The sequence below is a fragment of the Cebus imitator genome, unplaced genomic scaffold (genome assembly GCF_001604975.1).
Source record: "Cebus imitator isolate Cc_AM_T3 unplaced genomic scaffold, Cebus_imitator-1.0 Scaffold222, whole genome shotgun sequence".
In the NCBI taxonomy this organism is placed as follows: domain Eukaryota; kingdom Metazoa; phylum Chordata; class Mammalia; order Primates; family Cebidae; genus Cebus; species Cebus imitator.
The window spans coordinates 3,452,220-3,472,381 of NW_016107537.1; the positions used below are offsets into that span (position 1 = coordinate 3,452,220).

General features: G+C 38.9%; 1 long non-coding RNA gene across 1 annotated transcript; it reads right to left on the reverse strand.

The window, feature by feature from the left end:
- Positions 1-12,163: 12,163 nt before the first annotated feature.
- LOC108281198 lies at positions 12,164-19,558 on the reverse strand. The gene is made up of 5 exons (XR_001815892.2): positions 19,452-19,558; positions 18,334-18,418; positions 18,095-18,241; positions 17,606-17,821; positions 12,164-12,414 (listed from the first exon to the last, which is right to left on the reverse strand). It is a non-coding gene; the product is annotated as an uncharacterized LOC108281198 (long non-coding RNA).
- Between the last annotated feature and the right edge of the window lie 604 nt (positions 19,559-20,162).

Below are 20,162 nucleotides of genomic sequence, written 5' to 3' on the forward strand. Positions count from 1 at the left end.
GGGAGCTGCAATCCTGAGCTGTTCCTAGTTGGCTATCTTCCTACCGATCCCCCTCTTCTAGGGTTTCTATAGTTTGGAGTTTTACATTTAAGTCTTTAGTTTATCTTGAGTTGATCTTTTAAAATAATACTTTAGGTTCTAGGGTACATGTATATCATGCAGGATTGTTACATGGCAAGGTGGTTTGCTGCCTCCATCCCCCCATCACCTATATCTGCCATTTCTCCCCATGTTATCTCTCCCCAACCTCCGCATCCCACACTGTCCCTCCCCTAGCTGCCCCCCAACAGATCTCAGTGTGTGATGCTCTCCTCCCTGTGTCCATGTGTTCTCATTCTTCACCATCCGCCTATGAGTGAGAACAGGTGATGGTTGATTTTCTGTTCTTGTGTCAGTTTGCTGAGAATGATGGTTTCCAGATTCATCCATGTTCCTACAAAGGACACGTACTCATCATTTTTTATGGCTGCATAGTATTCCATGGTGTATATGTGCCACATTTTCCTTGTCCAGTCTATCATCGATGGGCATTTGGATTGGTTCCAGGTATTTGCTACTGTAAACAGTGCCACAGTGAACATACGTGTGCATGTGTCTTTATAATAGAAAGATTTATAACCCTTTGGGTATATACCCAGTAATGGGATTGCTGGGTCAAATGGAATTTCTGTTTCCAGATCCTTGAGGAATGGCCACACTGTCTTCCGCAATGGCTGAACTAATTTACATTCCCACCAACAGTGTAAAATGGTTCCTATTTCTCCATATCCTCTCCAACATCTGTGGTCTCCAGGATTTTTAATGATTGCAATTCTAACTGGTGTGAGACGGTATCTCAATGTGGTATTGATTTGTATTTCTCTAATGACCAGTGATGATGAGCATTTTTTCGTGTTTGTTGGCCTCATATACGTCTTCTTTTGAAAAGTGTCTGTTGATGTTCTTTGCCCACTTTTGAATAGGTTGGTTTATTTTTTCTTGTAAATCTGTTTTAGTTCTTTGTAGATTCTGGATATTAGCCCTTTGTCAGTTGGGTAGATTCCAAAAAATTTTTCCCATTCTGTTGGTTGCCAGCTCACTCCAAGAATTGTTTTTTTTTTTTTTTTTTTCTTTACAAATTTTTTTTTTTTTTTTTTTTTTTTTTTTTTTTTTTTTTTTTTTCTTTTTTTTTTCTATTTTTTTTTTTTTTTTTTTTTTGCTGTACAGAAGCTCTGGAGTTTCGTTATTTTGTCTATTTTGGCTTTAGTTGCTGATGCTTTTGGTGTTTTAGTAATGAAGTCCTTGCCCATGCCTGTGTCCTGAATGGTGTTGCCTAGGTTTTCTTTTAGGGTTTTTATGGTGTTAGGTCTTATGTTTAAGTCTTTAATCCATCTGGAGTTAATTTTAGTGTAAGGTGTCAGAAGGGGGTCCAGCTTCTGCTTTCTGCTCATGGTTAGCCAGTTTTTCCAGCACCATTTATTAAACAGGGAATCCTTTCCCCATTGCTTCTTTTTGTGAGGCTTGTCAAAGATCAGATGATTATAGATGTGTGGCATTGCCTCTGAGGCCTCTGTGCTGTTCCATTGGTCTATATCTCGGTTTTGGTACCAGTACCATGCTGTTTTGATTACTGTAGCCTTGTAGTATAGATTGTAGTCAGGTAGCATGATGCCTCCAGGTTTGTTCTTTTTGCTTAGGATTGTCTTGGCTATCTATGCGGGCCCTCTTTTGGTTCCATATGAAGTTTAAAGTGGTGTTTTCCAGTTCTGTGGAAGAAGGTCGTTGGTAGCTTGATGGGCATAGCATTGAATCTATAAATTACTTTGGGCAGTATGGCCATTTTCATGATATTGATTCTTCCTAACCATGAGCATGGAATGTTTCTCTGAGAAATCTGTTTGTGTCCTCTCTTATTTCGTTGAGCAGTGGTTTGTAGTTCTCCTTGAAGAAGTCCTTTACATCCTTTGTTAGTTGTATTGCTAGGCATTTTATTCTCTTTGTAGCAATTGTGAATGGGAGTCTGTTTTTGATTTGGCTCTCTTTAAGTCTGTTATTGGTGTATAGGAATGCTTGTGATTTCTGCACATTGATTTTGTATCCTGAGACTTTGCTGACGTTGCTTATCAGTTTCAGGAGATTTTGGGCTGAGATGATGGGGTCTTCCAAATATACAATCATGTCATCTGCAAACAGTCAATTTGACTTCCTCCTTTCTAATTGAATATGCTTTATTTCTTTTTCTTGCCTGATTGCTCCGTCTAGAACTTCCAATACTATATTGAATAGGAGTGGTGAGAGAGGACACCCTTGTCTAGTGCCAGATTTCAAAGGGAATGCTTCCTGTTTTTGCTGATTCAGTATGATATTGGCTTTGGGTTTGTCATAAATAGCTTTTATTATTTTGAGATACATTCTGTCGATACCCAGTTTATTGAGAGTTTTTAGCATAAAGCGCTGTTGAATTTTGTCGAAGGCCTTTTCTGCATCTATTGAGACAATCATGTGGTTTTTGTCTTTGGTTCTGTTTATGTGGTGGATTACATTTATAGATTTGCGTGTGTTGAACTAGCTATGCATCCCTGGGATGAAGCCTACTTGATCGTGTTGGATATGCTTTTTGATGTGCTGCTGCAGTCGGTTTGCCAATATTTTATTGAAGATTTTTGCACCTATGTTCATCATGGATATTGGCCTGAGGTTTTCTTTTCTTGTTGAGTCTCTGCCGGGTTTTGGTATCAGGATGATATTGGTCTCATAAAATGATTTGGGAAGGATTACCTCGTTTTGAATTGTTGGGAATAGTTTCAGAAGGAGTGGTACTAGCTCTTCTTTGTACATATGGTACAATTCAGCTGTGAACCCATCTGGACCTGGGCTTTATTTGGTTGGTAGGCTATTAATTGCTGCCTCAACTTCAGTCCTTGTTATTGGTCTATTCAGGGTTTCAGCTTCTTCCTGGTTTAGGCTTGGGAGGAGGCAAGTGTCCAGGAATTTATCCATTTCTTCCAGATTTACTGGTTTATGTGCATAGAGTTGTTTGTAGTAATCTCTCATGGTAGTTTATATTTCTGTCAAATTGGTGGTGATATCCCCTTTATCACTTTTTTATTGCATCTATTTGATTCTTCTCTGTTTTCTTTTTTATTAATTTGGATAGTGGTCTATTTTGTTGATCCAGCTCCCAGATTTATTGATTTTTTGAAGGTTTTTTTGTGTCTCTGTCTCCTTCAGTTCTGCTCTGATCTTAGTTATTTCTTGTCTTCTGCTAGCTTTTGAGTTTTTTTTTTTTATCTTGCCCTTCTAGCTCTTTCTATTTCGATGATAGGGTGTCAATTTTAGATCTTTTCTCACTTCTCATGTGGATATTTATTGCTATAAATTTCCCACTAGACTCTGCTTTAAATGTGTCCCAGAGATTCTGGTATGTTATGTCTTCGTTCTCGTTGGTTTCAAAGAACATCTTTATTTCTGCATTCATTTCATTGTTTATCCAGTCGACATTCAGGAGTCAATTGTTCAGTTTCCATGAAATTGTGCGGTTCTGAGTTAGTATCTTAATCCTGAGTTCTAATTTCATTGCACTGTTGTCTTAGAGACTGTTATGATTTCCATTCTTTTGCATTTGCTGAGGAGTGATGTACTTCCAAATATGTGGTCAGTTTTAGAATAGGTATGATGTGGTTCTGAGAAGAATGCATATTCTGTGGATTTGGGTTGGAGAGTTCCAAGTTGAATTTTATATAAAGTGTAAGGCTGGAGTTCAGTTTCAATTTGTGCATGTTGCTAGCCAGTTTTCCCGGCACGATTTATTAGAGAATCTTTTCTCCATTGCTTGCTTTTGTCAAGTTTGTCAAACATTAGATTGTCTAGGAGTGTGATCTTATGTCTGGGTTCTCCATTCTGTTCCATTGGTCTGTGTGTCTGTTCTTGCACCATTGCCATGCTGTTTTCATTACTGTAGACCTGTAGTATAGTTTGAAGTTGAATAGCATGATGCCTCCAGCTTTGTTCTTTTTGTTGAGAATTGCCTTGGCTATTCAGGCTCTCTTTGCATTCCACATGAATTTTAAAATATTTTTTTTCTGTTTCTGTGAAGAACATCAATGGTAGTTTAATGGGAATAGCACTGGATCTATAAATTACTTTGGGCAGTATGGCCATTTTCATAATATCGATTCTTCCTATACATGAGCATGGAATGTTTTTACATTTGTTTGTGTCCTCTCTGATTTCTTTGAGCAGTAGTTTGTTGTTCTCTTTGTAAAGGTCCTTCACTTCCCTCATTACCTGTATTACTAGGTATTTTATTCTTTTTGTAGCAATTATGAGTGGGAGCTAATGATTTGGCTCTCAGCTTGATTGTTGTTGGTGTATAGAAATGCTGTAACAATTTTTGCACATTAATTTTGTAACTTGAGACTTTGCTGAAGTTGCTTATCAGCTTAAAAAGCTTTTCAGGCTGGGCACAGTGGCTCACACCTGTAATCTCAGCACTTTGGGAGTCCAAGGCAGGTGGATCAAAAGGTCAGGAGATAGAGAACATCCTTGATAAAATGGTGAAACCCTATCTCTACTAAAAATACAAAAAATTAGCCAGATGAGGTGGCACACATGTGTAGTTTCAGCTACTTGGGGGGCTAAGGCAGGAGAGTCGCTTGAACCTAGAGTCAGAGGTTGCGGTGAGCTGAGATCATGCCACTGCACTCCAGCCTGGGCAACAGAGCAAAACTCCATCTCTAAATAAATAAACAAATAAATAAGAAGCATTTGGGCTGAGATGATGGGGTTTTCTAGATGAAGCATTGTGTCATCTGCAAACAGACATAGTTTGACTTCCTCTCTTCTTAATTGAATGCCCTTTGTTGCCTTCTCTTGCCTCATTGCCCTGGCTAGAACTTTCAATACTATGTTGAATAGCAGTGGTGAAAGATGGCATCCTGTGTCAGTTTTCAAGGGGAATGGTTCCAGCTTTTGCCCACTCAGTATGCCATTGGCTGTGGGTTTGTCATACATGGCTCAGATTATTTTAAGGTATGTTCATTCAGTACTTAGTTTATTGAGAGTTTTTCACATGAAGGCTGTTGAATTTTATCAAAAGCCTTTTCTGCATCTATTGGGATAATCACGTGGCTTTTGTTTTTAGTTCTGTTTATGTGTTGAATCACATTTATTGGTTTGTGTATGTTGCATCCCAGGGTTGAAGCCTACTTGATCACTGTAGATAAGCCTTTTGATGTGCTGCTGGATTCGGTTTGCCAATATTTTATTGAGGATTTTTGCATCAATGTTCATCAAGGATATCGGCCTGAAGTTTTCCTTTTTTTGGTATCTCTGTCAGGTTTTGGTATCAGGATGATTCTGGCCTCATACAGTGTTAGGGAGGAGTCCCTTCTTTTCAATTTTTTTTGAATGGTTTCAGCAGGAATGGTACCAGTGTCTTCTTTGTACATTTGGTAGAACTGAGCTGTGAATCCATCTGGTACTGGGCTTTTTGTTTTTTGGTTGATAGGCTGTTACTGCCTCAATTTTAGAACTCATTATTGGTCTGTTCAGGGATTAAATGGTTGAGAAATCTTCAGAGGGTGTATGTGTCCAAGAATTTATCTATTTCTTCTAGATTTTCTAGTTTATGTGCATAGAGATGTTTATAATATTCTTGTTCAGGGATTCAGTGGTTCAGTCTTGGGAGGGTGTATGTGTCCAGGAATTAATCCATTTCTTCTAGATTTTCTAGTTTATGAGCATAGAGATGTTTGTAATATTCTTGAATGATTGTATTTCTGTGGGGTCAGTGGTAATATCATCATTTCTGATTGTGCTTATTTGAATCCTCTCTCTTTTCTTTCTTATTAGCCTAGCTAGTGGTCAATTTATTTTATTATTTTTTTTTTCAAGAAAGCAGCTCCTCAATTCATTGATCTTTTGAATGGGGTGTGTGTGTGTGTGTGTGTGTGTGTGTGTGTGTGTGTGTGTATCTCCTTCAGTTCAGCTCTTATTTTGGTTGGTTCTTGTCTTCCAGTTTTGGGTTTTGTTTGCTCTTGGTTCTCTAGTTACTTTAGTTGTGATGTTAGGTTATTAACTTGAGATTTTTCTAGCTTTTTTTTTTAAGTCTTTTTTTTTTCTTTTGGCACAGACAGAAACACCCCTGGTGTTTTTTTTTGTTTTTGTTTTTGTTTTTTGTTTTTGAAGAAAGAGAGAAAGAAAGAAAGAGAAAGAATAAAAACAAAGAAAAAGAAAAAAAAATGAAGGAAAGGAAGAAAGAGGAAGAGGAAGAGGGGGAGAGAACAGGGCTGTTGCTTTATTTTCTAGCTGTTTGATATGGGTATTTATTGGTATAAATTTTCATTTTAACACTGCCTCACCTGTGTCCCAGAGATTCTGGTACATTATGTCTTTGTTCTTGTTAGTTTCAAAGAACTTAATTTTTGCCTTAATTTCATTATTTACCCAAAAGTCGTTCAGGAACAGATTTTTCAATTTCCATGCAGTTGTACAGTTTTGAGGGAATTTCCTAGTACTGAGTACTAATTTGATTGTGCCATGTTACAGGACACTGTTGGTTATGTTTTCAGTTGTTTAGCATTTGCTCAGGAGTGTTTTGCTTCCAATTATGCGATCAATTTTAGAGTAAGTGCCATGTGGCTATGAGAAGAATGTGTATTCTGTTGTTTTTGGGTGGAGGGTTCTGTAGCTATCTGTCAGGTCCATTTGATCCAGAGCTGAGCTCAGGTCCTGAATATCTTTGTTGATTTTCTTTCTTGATGATGTGTCTAGTAATGTCAATAGAGTGTTAATGTCTCCCACTGTTATTCTGTGGGAGTCTAAGTCTCTTTGAAGGTCTTTAAGAACTTGCTTTATGAATCTGAGTGCTCCTGTGTTGGGTGCATATATGTTTAGGATAGTTAGCTCTTCTTGAATCGAACTCTTTATCACTACTTAATGCCCTTCTTTGTCTTTTTTGATCTTTGTTGGTTTAAGGTCTGTTTTTCAGAAACTAAAAGTGTGACTCCTGCTGTATTATTTTCCCTTTGCTTAGTAAATTTTTCTCCATTCCTTTATTTTGAGCCTATTTGTGTCTTTGCATGTGAGATGGGTCTCTTGAAGACAGCATACCAATGAGTTGGTTCTTTACCCAGCTTGCACTCTGTGTCTTTTAATTAGGGAATTTATCCCATTTACATTTAAGGTTAGTATTGTGTGTGGATTTGATCCTGTTCTCATGATGCTAGCTGTCTGTTTTGCAGATTTGTTTTATGTGGTTGCTTTATAGTGTCATAGTCTTTGTACTTTGGTGTGTTTTTGTAGTGGCAGGTAATGGTTCTTCCTTTCCATATTTAGTCCTTCCTTTAGGAGCTCTTGTAAGGCAGGTCTGGTGGTGACAAATTTCCTCAACACTTGCTTGTCTGAAAAGGAGCTTATTTCTCCTTATGAAGCTTAGTTTGGTTGGATATGAAATTCTGGTTTGGAGTTTGTTTTCTTTAAGAATGTAGAACATTGGCCCCCAATCTCTTCTGGTTTGTAGGGTTTCCACTGAGTGGTCTGCTGTTAGTCTGATCAACTTCCATTTGTAAGTTACCTGGCCTTTCTGTCTGGGTACCCTTAACATCTTTTCTTTCATTTAGAGAATCTCATTTGGAGAATCTGATGATTATGTCTTGGGGATGATCTTTTTGTGGAGTATCTTATTGGGGTTCTCTGGATTTCCTGAATTTGAATTTGGCCTGTCTTGCTGGGTTGGGGAAGTTCTCCTGGATAATATCCTGCAATATGATTTCCCAATTGGTTCCATTCTCTGCATCTCCTTCTGGTACACCAATCAGTTGTACATTTGGTCTTTTTACATAATCCTATATTTCTTGGATGTTTTGTTCATTCCTTTTCATTCTTTTTTCTCTGTTCTGCCTGTCTTTTTCAGAAAGACAGTCTTCAAAGCTCTAGGATTCTTTCCTCTGCTTAATTCTTCTCTGTATACTTGTGATTGCATTGTGAAGTTCTTGTAATGTTATTGTTGTTTTCAGCTCTATTAGGTCAGTTATGTTTTCTCACACAAAAGAAGCTGTCAGCTCCTGCATTAACATCATTTTTAGCTTCCTTGCATTGGGTTACAATATGTGCCTTTAGCTCCATGAAGTTTGTGTTTATCTACATTCTGAAGTCTGCATTTGCCATTTCAGTCACCTCAGCCTCAGCCCAGTTCCAAACCCTTGCTGGAGAGGTGTTGTGATCATTTGGAGGAAAGAGAGAACACTAGCATTTTGAGTTTTCAGTGTTTTTGCACTGATTTTTTTCTCATTTTCGGGGCTTATGTTCCTTCAGTCTTTGAGGTTGCTGACCTTTGAATAGGGTTTTTCATTTTTTTTCGTTTTGTTTTTCTTTTAACAGTCTGGCCACTTTTTCATAGGGCTGCTGGGGGTTGCTGGGGGTCTGCTCTAGACCCTAGGTGCCTTGGATTTTCCACTATCTGGAGGTATCACCAGTGAAGCCTTCAAAAAAGCAAAGATGGCAGTCCACCCCTTCCTCTGGGTGCTCCATCCCAGTGGAGTACAGAACTGTTGCTGGCCTGAATGCTTCTGTAGGAAGTGGCTGAAGGCCCCAGCAGGGAAGTCCTGCCCAGCAAGGAAAAATGGACCAGGATTCCACTCAAAGCCACAGCCTGGCCACGCCTCAGTAGAGCAGCTGTGCTGTGCTGGGGGATCTGGACCTTCCTAAACCTATACAGTGGAATGGCTGAGTCATCCAAATAGCAAAGGTGATGCCTCCCTGCACTCCCCAGACACTCCATCCCAGGGAGAAACTAGAATTCTGTTGGCTATAGAACACAGGTGGGGGTGGCTGGTGGCCCCAGGAAGTTCTGCCTCATGAGGAAGAATGAATTGGGGTCCATCTTAAAGAACTGGTCTGGCCACAATTTGGTAGAGCAGTAGTGCTGTGCTGGGGGATCCCCTTTGCACCCAGTTGTCTTGGATTCTCCCAAGTCCAGTTGTTCCAACAGCTGAGCCATCCAAACAGCAAAGCTGGTGGCCCACCCCTCCCCTCTGGGAGATCCATCCCATATCAGGTAGGCACTAACTACACTGTTGCCAGTGGCTGGCTAGAACTCCAAGTCAGTTGGTCTTATCTTGTGAAGTACTGTGGAAGTGGGGCCTGCAGTCTGAGGCTGCTCAGCCCATTGGATTTAGCTCCCTTCCTAGGGGTATATATGGACGTCCCACCTTGCCTGAGTTTCAGTCATTTTGTCAGGGATGTCAGATCCTGAGTATGTAAGGCTCCTGGGTCTCTGTGCATGCCTGAGCAGCTGCTCTGCCAAGACTTCATGCAGCTTTGTGTGTCAGACCCAAGGCCCTGGTGGAGTGGGTTCACGAGGGGATCTCCTGATCGAAGGGTTGCAAAGATCCATGGGAGAAGTGTGGTTTTCCAGAATCACACATTCACTCATCACTTCTCTGGGCAGGGGAGGTGGTTTCCCTTGTTTCTGTGTTGCTTCTGGGTGAGCTGTCGCCCTGCCCTGCTTTTCTCCATTCTCCATGGGTGGAGCTGTTTTCCTGATGAGTCCCAATGTGAGTACTTGGATGTTTCAGTTGAAGGTGCTGTATTTACTTATCCTTTTCATTCCTCTCTGTGAGAGCCATGCACCATAACTGCTTGTAGTTGGCCATCTTGGCCCCCTTCTGGCTAAGCCTAAGTCTATGTAATAGGGATCATACATAAATATACTCCATAAACACAGATTATAGAGAAGGATCCTACATGACATGTGCAATATGGCTTTGCATATGTCATGCATCAGTCAAAATTATTCCATTTTTACTTCTGGGTACTTTGACTATAGTGTTTGATATATGTTTCCACTTTTCTCTGTATCACAATTTTAGATTATTGAATAGACTCCTGGGCTAGACCTGGAAAATTATTCTGCCAAGTGTACACTATGTCTAGATTCATGTCACTGTGCAATATTGGTGTCCTTGTGACATTTGCAGGGAGATATAGGAGCAACAGAGAAATAAAGTCATCTCTCACAGCTGACATGCATATTCCTGTAAATTTATATGAATAGGAAAATAGATACACAAATTGGAAATATGGAATTCGATAAACAATCTCTTAAATGAAGTCACAGAAACTATGTGAAAATTTAATTCAAAATGTTGAACTCTGTCCTCAGTCGTAAGCACCTCTGCACAACAGGTCTATCTTCCGGAAGGGCAATGTATTTCTTCTCACATTTTTTTCCTTCTGTTTTCTCAAGAGCTTCATGTAAAAGCAGAAGACGCATGAAAATATATCTAGAGACTGGCCCTAAAGTGCTTTTCTCCACAGGAATGTCACACCAAGGCACTGCAGCCAGGGGTCCCAGGTGCCACTATAGAAGATTGGGTTCCCATCCTCAGTGAGGGAGAGCTGGGAGAAGGCACATAGCATTCAAATTTCCTTCAAGTCACTTGCTTAAGGTATACATTGAAAGTTCAGACTAAATTGGAAATCTTACAGAAGTATTTAGAACTACATATCAAGCCCAAGTCACTTTTAGCTATTTGAGACTGTGTACAAACCATATGGGTCTGTTTTCCCCAGAAGTATGGCTTTTGCAGTAGTGGTTAGGAGGATTCTTTTGTGAGATGGTATTTTTCTTAAGCAATAACCATTTAGATTCTTAGTTCTCTTAACTTTTAGGTTAACAACTCAATGTATCTTCCAAGTGTTGCTTGGTATTTTTTTTTGCAGTTTGACTATGAGTTTAGGTGGTGTCTATGGCCCATTTAAACTCTGAGACTTGAGATTCTGATGTGTATCCATCTGGTTACATTGTATAAATAAAGCCAAGGTCAGTCAGTGACTTGACCTCACTACCTTTTCCAAAATTTCTAGTTGGCTAGCAATTTTTAATGCTTGTTAGACACATACTTCAGAGTCCTTGCCCTGCTAATGCAGTCATTATTAATAGTGAAAATGACATTGTGTTGCCTTATTTAATGATGTTAACTGAGTAAATAATTATAGAGCACCTATTCTGGGAAAAATTAAAATATACAAAATGATAATGGTCTGTGTCTTAAGAAGCTTAAGGGGAAATATGACACATTAACAAGTTGTCATGAATTAAGGCATCATATAATAATAAGAGAAAGAATAAACTATTTTAATAAACATGTTCTAAAGAATGGAGCATTTGGGTCTTGAAAGGGGGCTAGAATTTAAAAGTATGAGTTGAGAGACAAAGCATTCCAGTTAGAGGTACTAGCAGAAAAAGTAGCTCTGAGGTAGGCATAAGAATTGTCAAATATATATTTTTTTAGATTTTATGAAAGTATGCTTATCCATTAATGCTGAAGTGCTTGTCTATGTCAACATTTTGTTAAAGAGTTACCCAAGTTCAGAAAATATATCTAGGGAATTTTTAGTTTATATTCTTTGATTTTACCATGGATCTGAATTTCTGTTATTTAATTGTTTAGTTACTTTAATTATTGCCGTTATGTTAAAGATAACACATCATAGAATATCCACTTTACTTACTACCTTCAGGAAAATCAAATATGCATTTGTGAAGTATCAACTATTTTCTCTGCAGAGGTGCTTTTCAAACTACCCAGCATGAAAGACTTATTTTCTGTAAAATGTAAAATATTGTGGCAATGTCAGATTGCTATAAAAGGTTTTCAAATCTGTACTACTAGGTACTGCATAATTAGTTTGCAGATTAGGACCAGTTGTCTTAGTACAATTCGAGTAGCTACAGTAAGTAAGGAATTGATACAAAAGAAATAAGGCGTATTGTCACCATCATTGGTATAAGAATGTTTTTTTCTAGGCATTGTGGGATGAGAAGAATTTGAAAAGAAAGGCAGACAACATTCTTTAGGGCAGAAACCAAGTGAAGCATTGTGTTAGAGGTGAGCATGGTGTTCACCTCCAACAAAAGAGTCATTTTCTACAATATGCTTTAGCAGTCAAGAACCTCTAAATGTCATTATCACATGCAAAATTTGTTCTGGATCCCATTTAAAAACTTTGGGGTTACTGCCTGACTTCCTGGACTCATAGCCCCTACCCACCATCCCTAATGGGCCGTTTCACTCATGGAAAACAAGTTTCTATACCAGCAGCTGAGGATGCATTTACTCTGTGTTCAGCCCTCTCAAAATACAGTTCTGTAATCAGAATACAAAAAAAATCAACAACATCAGCCCAAAGTTCATTACTGTGTTTCATTTAATACTGAAATCATGCAATGATTAGAACATGAAAGTTTGTTTTAAAAAGTATATTCAATAGATATTATCTTTAAAACAGAGCTCTTGACCTATGAAGTATAAAAAGTAATTACAATAAAATATTCTTCAGTAAATCTGACACTTTGGGAATCCAGGCAAAAGGATCGCTTGGGAGCCAAGAGTTCAAGACCAGCCTGGTCAACATAGTGAGATTCTGTCTCTGAAAAAAAAAATAATAATAACATAAAACAAAAGTTAAACAAATCAATAAATCTGAGATGCACTGCTGTAATGCACTAGCTTTCCCAGTTCGTATTCTGTTAGCCATGGCTATTCCTGATGACTAAGTGGTAGTAAAAGCCAGATAATTATGGAGGTCTACTGAGGAGTCCCCTATCCAAGTTAAGTTTTCCCATTATTTATACTTAAGAAAAAATTAAGGTGAGATTGGATTTTAAACTTCCACATTAAAAACAAAAGAGTGGAAGGAAAATGGTGGGTGGGAAGGGAGAGAAATCTAAATAAGACATTTACTTCACCATTTTTTTTTTAAATGACATGGGATGCCAATTCCAAAATCACTTAATCTTAAGAACCACTGCAATCTAAACACTGTTACAAGAAACATGCCAAGTGTTGGTTCACTGTGGTAGGTCTCCAATCTTACTTATATTTTCACTGTATTAAACTTGACCCTTGCATGGGTTTACCCTCCAGCCTGTGGGTCTTCACTGACTAGGACCCCATCTACCTGCATGTTTTGTTCTCCACTTTCTTTGCTATCCATTAGCCCCTTCTTTAGTGTTTGATCTTCAGGTCACCACTTTCCCTTTTATTTTCTCTGTTTCTTTAGCTACCCTATCCTAGAACAAATCTCCCAGGGATGAAAATGGGGACTTCGGAATTGAGAAATAAAAGATGTTACTACAACCTTCCTATCTTTGTTTTTGGTAAATTCACTCTTTCCCTGTTTCTGTCTCTTTCTGTCACATATATGCTCATACACACAAAGAAATTTACAGGGTAAGAGAGATTAGGAAGATAAATTTGGTGGTACAGTCAGGAAGAGGTTGAAGAGGTGCTAATATTAAAAGACAGATTTGAATAAAATGTTTTTAGAATTCGTAGGTGTTGGGATAACTCTACTGTAAAATGCAACTGGTTAAAATTATCTTTTTATGGACAAACTGGGTCTCTGTCTCCTATTGACTGTGAACAAGTTATTCAGTTCACTAAGTCTCAGCACCTCATCTCTGGAGTGAGCATCGTAGTAACTCCTGTCATAAAGGTTAAATAAATTTGTAAAGGACAGATTACGAAGTATATATAAAGTATTTGATACTGTTTTTGTTATTAAAATACTGATAATGTCTGTAATATTTTTAAAGTAAAGAGGTATAATGATTTATACTTCTGTTTATTCTAGGAGCTCTTAGTTGAGCTGGGAGGTTTCCCAACTTTTGTTTCAAATATTTAGATAAATAACAACTATCTATCTATCTGTTTATTTTGAGATAGGATCTTACTCTGTCACCCAGGCTGAAGTACAGTGGCCTTTGTCTTCCAGGCTCAAGGGATCCTCCTACCTCAGCCTCCCAAATATATGGGACTGCAGGTGTGTGTCACCACCCTCAGCTAATTTTTTTTTTTTAATTTTTTTGTAGAGATGAGGTCTCACTATGTTGACAAAGCTGGTCTTGAACTGAAGCAGTTCTTGTGCCTTGGCCTCCCAACATGCTTAAAGACATGAGCCACTATGCCTGGCCTTTTATTTTATGTAGATCACCTTCCCTTACTGAGTATCATATAACTGTTATTATAAATCTAAACAAGAGATTACATGTTTTGGCCAGGCATGGTGGCACATGCCTATAATCCCAGCACTTTGGGAGGCCAATGGGGGCAGATCACTTGAGGTCAGGAATTTGAGACCAGCCTGGCCAACATAGTGAAACCTTGTCTCTGCTAAAAAAAAAGTCAAGTATGGTGGCACATGCCTGTTGTCCTAGCTACTGGGGAGGCTGAGGCAGGAGAATTGCTTGAACCCAGAAGTCAGAGGTTGCAGTGAGCTGAGATCATAACACAGCACACCAGCCTGGGCGAATGAGAATCCATCTTAAAGAAAAAAAAAAAAGATTACATATTTCATTCAGTATTCCAAAAGTAAAACAACAGTATACCTTACTTTACAATGAATCTATAGGTTATTAAGCTTTTAGCACTGCAAATATTGTCACATAGTAACAGTTAAACTTGAAAATATGTGCAATTTCTACTAAAAATAGAAAAGCCTTGTCTTTAGAAACTTTCCAGGAATGTTATAACAGAAGTTATATTTTCCATAATTTGGGCTTAATTAATCTTATATATTGTAATTTATTTAAATAGAATTTTAATTTTTGAACCCTTCTAGATTTAGAGAAACATTGTGAAAATAGTGTAAAGTTCCTGTAAGTCCCCACACTCTTCTTTCCCCATTACTAACATTTTATATTAGTGTGGTGCATTTATTACAATTAAACCAACAATATTGGTTATAGTGCTATTATCTAAAGACCACACTTGTTTCAGAATTCCTCAATTTTTATTTAGTTTCCATTTTCTATTCTAGTATACCTCCTAGAATCTCATATTGCAGTTGGTCATCATGAAAGAGACTCCAAGTCAGTCAGTGCTGAAACAGGGAATACTGAAAAACAACCAACATAGGATACAAAAGGAAGACTCAAAGCTTCAAGAATGATTTTCTTTCAGTCTAAAATCATTTTCTATCTTTCATCCTATCAGCACACATAACTTACACGCACTCATAATCTGCCACAAATTACTGGCAGATTGTAAAGGGGGAACAGGCATGTCACATGGTGAAAGCAGGAACAAAAGAGTGAGGGGGGAGATACCACACACTTCTAAACAACCAGATCTTGTGAGAGGTTACTTGCTGTCATGAGGAGTACCAAGGAAATAGTACTAAATCATGAGAAATCTACCCTCGTAATCTAGTCTTCTCCTTCCAGACCCCACCTGTAACATTGGGGATTACAATCTAACATGAGATTTGGGTGGGGACACATATTCAAACCACATCACAGGGTTTTCCCTATGTTGCTTAGTCTGGTCTCAAACTCCTGGCCTCAAGTGATCTTCCTGCCTCAATCTTCCAAAGTGTTAGAATTATAGGCGTCTGCCACCATGCCCAGCCAGAAATTTCTTTCTCAAGTGGCTTTTCCTCTCACTTGATATTTTAGTTTAGAGATCTCCCAACTTACAAAGGGTTTGTGTTCCAAAATTTTGTTTCTAAATCAGGTAGGCTCACTTTCCTACAGAAAGTGAGATGAAGTCAGTCCCAAAGCAAGCAATAAAAGACCTGCCTCACAGGTGAACTATGATGTTGCTAAGTCCATCAGAAGTAGTTTGACTTTTGCTCTTTGTTGAATGGACTACTGTGGGCCTGTAGAGGCACCTGACCACGATTTATGATATTTCTTACAAGCAGGTCATGCTGTCATGTGTGGTCAAAAGAGAATTAGTGATGACAACAGGGCTTTCTCTGCCTCTCTCCATCTTGATTGCCAATGTCCAGGGAAGTTCACATCTACAGTGGTCAAGGGCTGGCCAAGTAGATGCCCACCAGTTGCTGGATTATGCCTGTGAACTACTGGCTAGCATCTGTTCTGAAAACCTAACTTCTGGTTTGCTTGTTCATTCACCAGTATTTCACATAATTTTCTTATGACAATCTGGCACCTACTATAGACCCCAAAAGAGTTTAGGAGGATTTAACCTTTAGGCAAAAAATACTGGCAGTATTTATAATCCCCTCAAAAAGAGGAAGAAAAGAAGAAAGAAGAAATTTTTTTAAAGGAAGAGATAACACCATGTAACTATAAATTACTTTCTATATTGGACTGAATATTAATTTTTGTTTTTTCTTTATTTTGACTCATTTAGTGAGCTAACAAACTGGAACAAAAGAACTAGTTTTAACCAAACAACTCTAAAAGATTTCAGAAATTGAAAACTTAGTGTTATGAATAGATTTGATTCATTTAGCCTCAAAATTATCAAAACAAGTATATAAAATATTAATAGTCAATTTTCCACCAAAACCATTGAGCTATTCAGAATTTCAGATATCAAAATTCTAAGGAAATGTTCTGTTGCAGAATCAAATCATTTACTAGGCTAAAATTAAGTCAAATACCATTACTGGGCATTGCTATTAGAACAGATATCTTTCCATACTTTGGTGAAATTGGAAATACTCTTGCAGAAGTGTTTTCATCTCACCCAGAAAAAAATAAATAATAATGATTTTTTCTTCCTTCCACTTAATGTAAAAATTCTACCTTTATGTATATTACATCATCCCTCGTTTTGTGATTATTTGTTTATAGATTTTCTCTAGGTGCTCTCTGAGCAAAGAGAACAGGGCACTGGTTAAGACTGTGGATCTGGGGGATCACAGATCTAGATTCTACTCCAAATTTGACTCCTCACCTGCTAAGCTTGCAAGTGCAACTTATTTAAATTCTCTGAGGGTTAAATGTTTCATCTAAATAGGGATAATAATAAATATCATAGAGTTGAGATTAAATGAGATAATACATGTAAAGTTATGTGCCTAGCACATAATTTAGCTAATTATCCAGTTAACTCTCACATGAGAAGATAGGCAAATTGGATTTGCACACACTAGAGTCAATCCCTGACACCCCTGAGGGTGTGATTGAGCAGAGGTGTTCTTGCTGGTTTCTGTAACAGTATCTGCCTTTGGCCAGCACCCAATTTTTGGAACCATTATGAGCACACAAAAACAGCATTTTACACAAACCAAAAAATAGCTTCCAGCCATGTCTTTGTGGCATTGTTAAACATCAGTAAATTCTAATTTGACTTATATTTCCTTTAATTAAATAAAATGAGAAGAGGGCTCAAGTTCCCCAGAAAGAGATTGGAGGGAACCATAATCTTTCCTGTGATTAGATACACCACCAAGGAAATCCGACCCTGAGCAACTGAGAGCTGCCTATTCTCATTAAGAAGAGCTACAGACTGACACTCAAATAATAGTAACTGGACATTTATTTCTTTCACAAATTATCTTCTTTTCTCTTTTTCATGTGAGGAATTCTCAGGGATTATAATCATCATCAACATAACAAGCCTCCAAAATCACATTTTTTAACTTTTTGAAATGCCCTCCCACCTAACTACCCCATTTGACACTTGTAGCCATCCTCTGGAGAGGCAGACAAGATTGACCATCTCACTTTACAGATGTGCAAAGATTTGAGTAGCTGGCCTAATGCCACAGCCAATGAAAACATGAAGAAGGCCTACAACCACCCAGTCTTCCCTGATCCTTCCTCCTCACTCCTCCCCTCCAACCTCCTTACGTCACCACTGACCAGTGGATTGCAATGTGGCTGTTCAGCATCTTCCTATGCTGTGTCAGGCAAGAGAACTGGAAACAGCATCTCATGTTTATTAAAGAGATTGGGTGTCCTTGTAGAAAGTCCTGCCAGGCACAACACCAGTCTTAACTGATGTGTTTCACCATACTGAAGGCAAGTTGCCATCTAACGTAGTTGAGGGGGAGCCAGTTGTGGTGATCTTTGTTCCTGCTTAAATATGGAAAGAAAATCAGGAAATGAGCTCGTTTTCAAAGAAAATGAGCACCTGTTTATAGGAAAGAAATATAAGCAAAATGACAGGAAGAAAACAAAGCTTAGGGTTGGTGTGAGATACACAGGGTGTTAGCCCCACATACAGGGCTACTGGGCCAAGTTAATTCCTTATTTTTCCCTATATATGTGGTGTGGAAAAGCTATTTATAAAATGTGTTTAAATATTTAGGACCAAATAAATAAACATTGTTGGGAAACACTAACTCTGACCAGACTCATTTCCTTGCCCTAGTCCAATGTGAAAAACAGAATGAAGAATATCAGGATGATTTGAGACCCAGAATAATACAGATGTTCAACACTTTCACCTGGAATTCCCAAAGAGGCCTGCTTTTAGCCTTCATACTGGTTGGTGACCTGGCATGACAGAAATGACAGAAATCTCAGAAGACTGGCTTCATGAATAATCTTTAGTATCAATGTAACAAAGCAAGCCTTCTGGAAATTACCTGACTCTACAGTTCACTCTGCTGCTTTAGGTGAAAATTTTCAGGACTGTCTGCCACTGTAGTGAAGGACTGCTTTGGGTAGTGTCTGTGGAGAAATTTTTTAAAGGACATAGTTAAAATATTATGCTACAAGACAACTCTTAAACACCATTTTTTTTGTCCTAGCTCTCTGTGACAGTGAAAGGGGCTGTGCTCTTGGCAAATGTCATATCTCTGTCATGATTCTGGATCTCCTTCTGTTCTCCTGATTATCTGTCACTCACAGTTATCCCCACTCTCTTCCACAACTTTAAGCTCAGCTTCTCTATTCTAGGAGCTGCTTCTTGCAGGCTCGAGGCTCTCCTACCCTCCATCGTTCCTCCCTCTACCCCACACATCCAGCATGTGTCCAGCTAGTCTATCCTTCAGGCACACTTCCTTAAAAAGAGGCCTTACTTCACTGTCCCTACCCATCTTCTCTCTGACTCACTCCTTAACTCCATAACTGGGTTCTGGTTTCTTTTTCTTGCCTGTTGTAACTTCTTGTGGACACAGCCAAAAACCATAACAGAATCCTGTTGTATGGCATCCCCTCCAACTTGAAATGTCCTCTCCCTTAGTTCCTATATGTTAACACACATGCCTGGCTTGGCTTCTCCCTCTAGTTCTTCTTTCCTGTCTCCTATGGGCTACTTGTTGTCTGCTCACCTCTCTTTCAGTGTCCTCACATGGGCCTCCTTCCCTTCTCAGCTGACACCATCACCTGGGGAATCACACTTACTCAGCAGCCATGGGGCCTCTCTATCTCTATTCTGGTCATGCCCATGTCTGAGCTGCAGACCCAATGGCATTTCCATTTGTGAATCCCATGCCCAGCCCACACTTCACCAGTCTCAACTGCAGATGTTGAGCCCTACCTGAGTACTCAGATAAGGTCCTCTCCCTGGATCCTCCTTTTCCTTCATGAGTGTTCAGTTGCCCAAGTCAAAAACCTGGGAGTGATATAGACTCCCCACACATCTGGTCAATCACTTATCAACTCTATTGATTCTGTCTGCTAAATATATTTCAATTATATTTACTTACACATATGCATATATCTCCTTCTTCACTGCACTTTAATTATGGTCTGCACTTACCTTTCAGGTAACACTGGCCACTCTTGCCCTTCTAGTTGGAAGTGCCACAATGATGAGAGCTAGCCATGACAAACCCACAGCTAACATTTCACTGAATGGGCAAAACTGGAGGGCATTCAAATAGAGGAAGGAAGAGAGGAATAAATAGGAAGTCAAACTGTCTCAATTTGCAATGACATGATTCTATATCTAGAAAACCACATAGTCTTCGCCCCAAAGCTCCTTCTGCTGATAAACTTTAGCAAAGTCTTGACATACAAAAATCAATGTCGGAGGCTCACGCCTATAATCCCAGCAGTTTGGGAGGCCAAGGAGGGTGGACCACCTGGTCAAGAGATCGAGACCATCCTGGTCAACATGGTGAAACCCCATCTCTACTAAAAGTACAAAAATTAGCTGGGCATGGTGGCGCTTGCCTGTAGTCCTAGCTACTCGGGAGACTGAGGCGGGAGAATTGCTTGAACCAGGAGGCAGAGGTTGCGGTGAGCTGAGATGGTGCCATTGCACTCCAGCCTGGGTAACGAGCGAAACTCCATCTCAAAAAAAAAAAAAAAATCAGTGTGCAAAAATTACTAGCACTCTTATCAACAGTCAAGCAGAGAATCAAATGAAGAACACAATCCCATTCATAATTGCCACACACAGAAAAAATAAAATACCTAGGAATACAGCTAACCAGGGAGATGGAAGATCTCTACAAGGGGAATTACA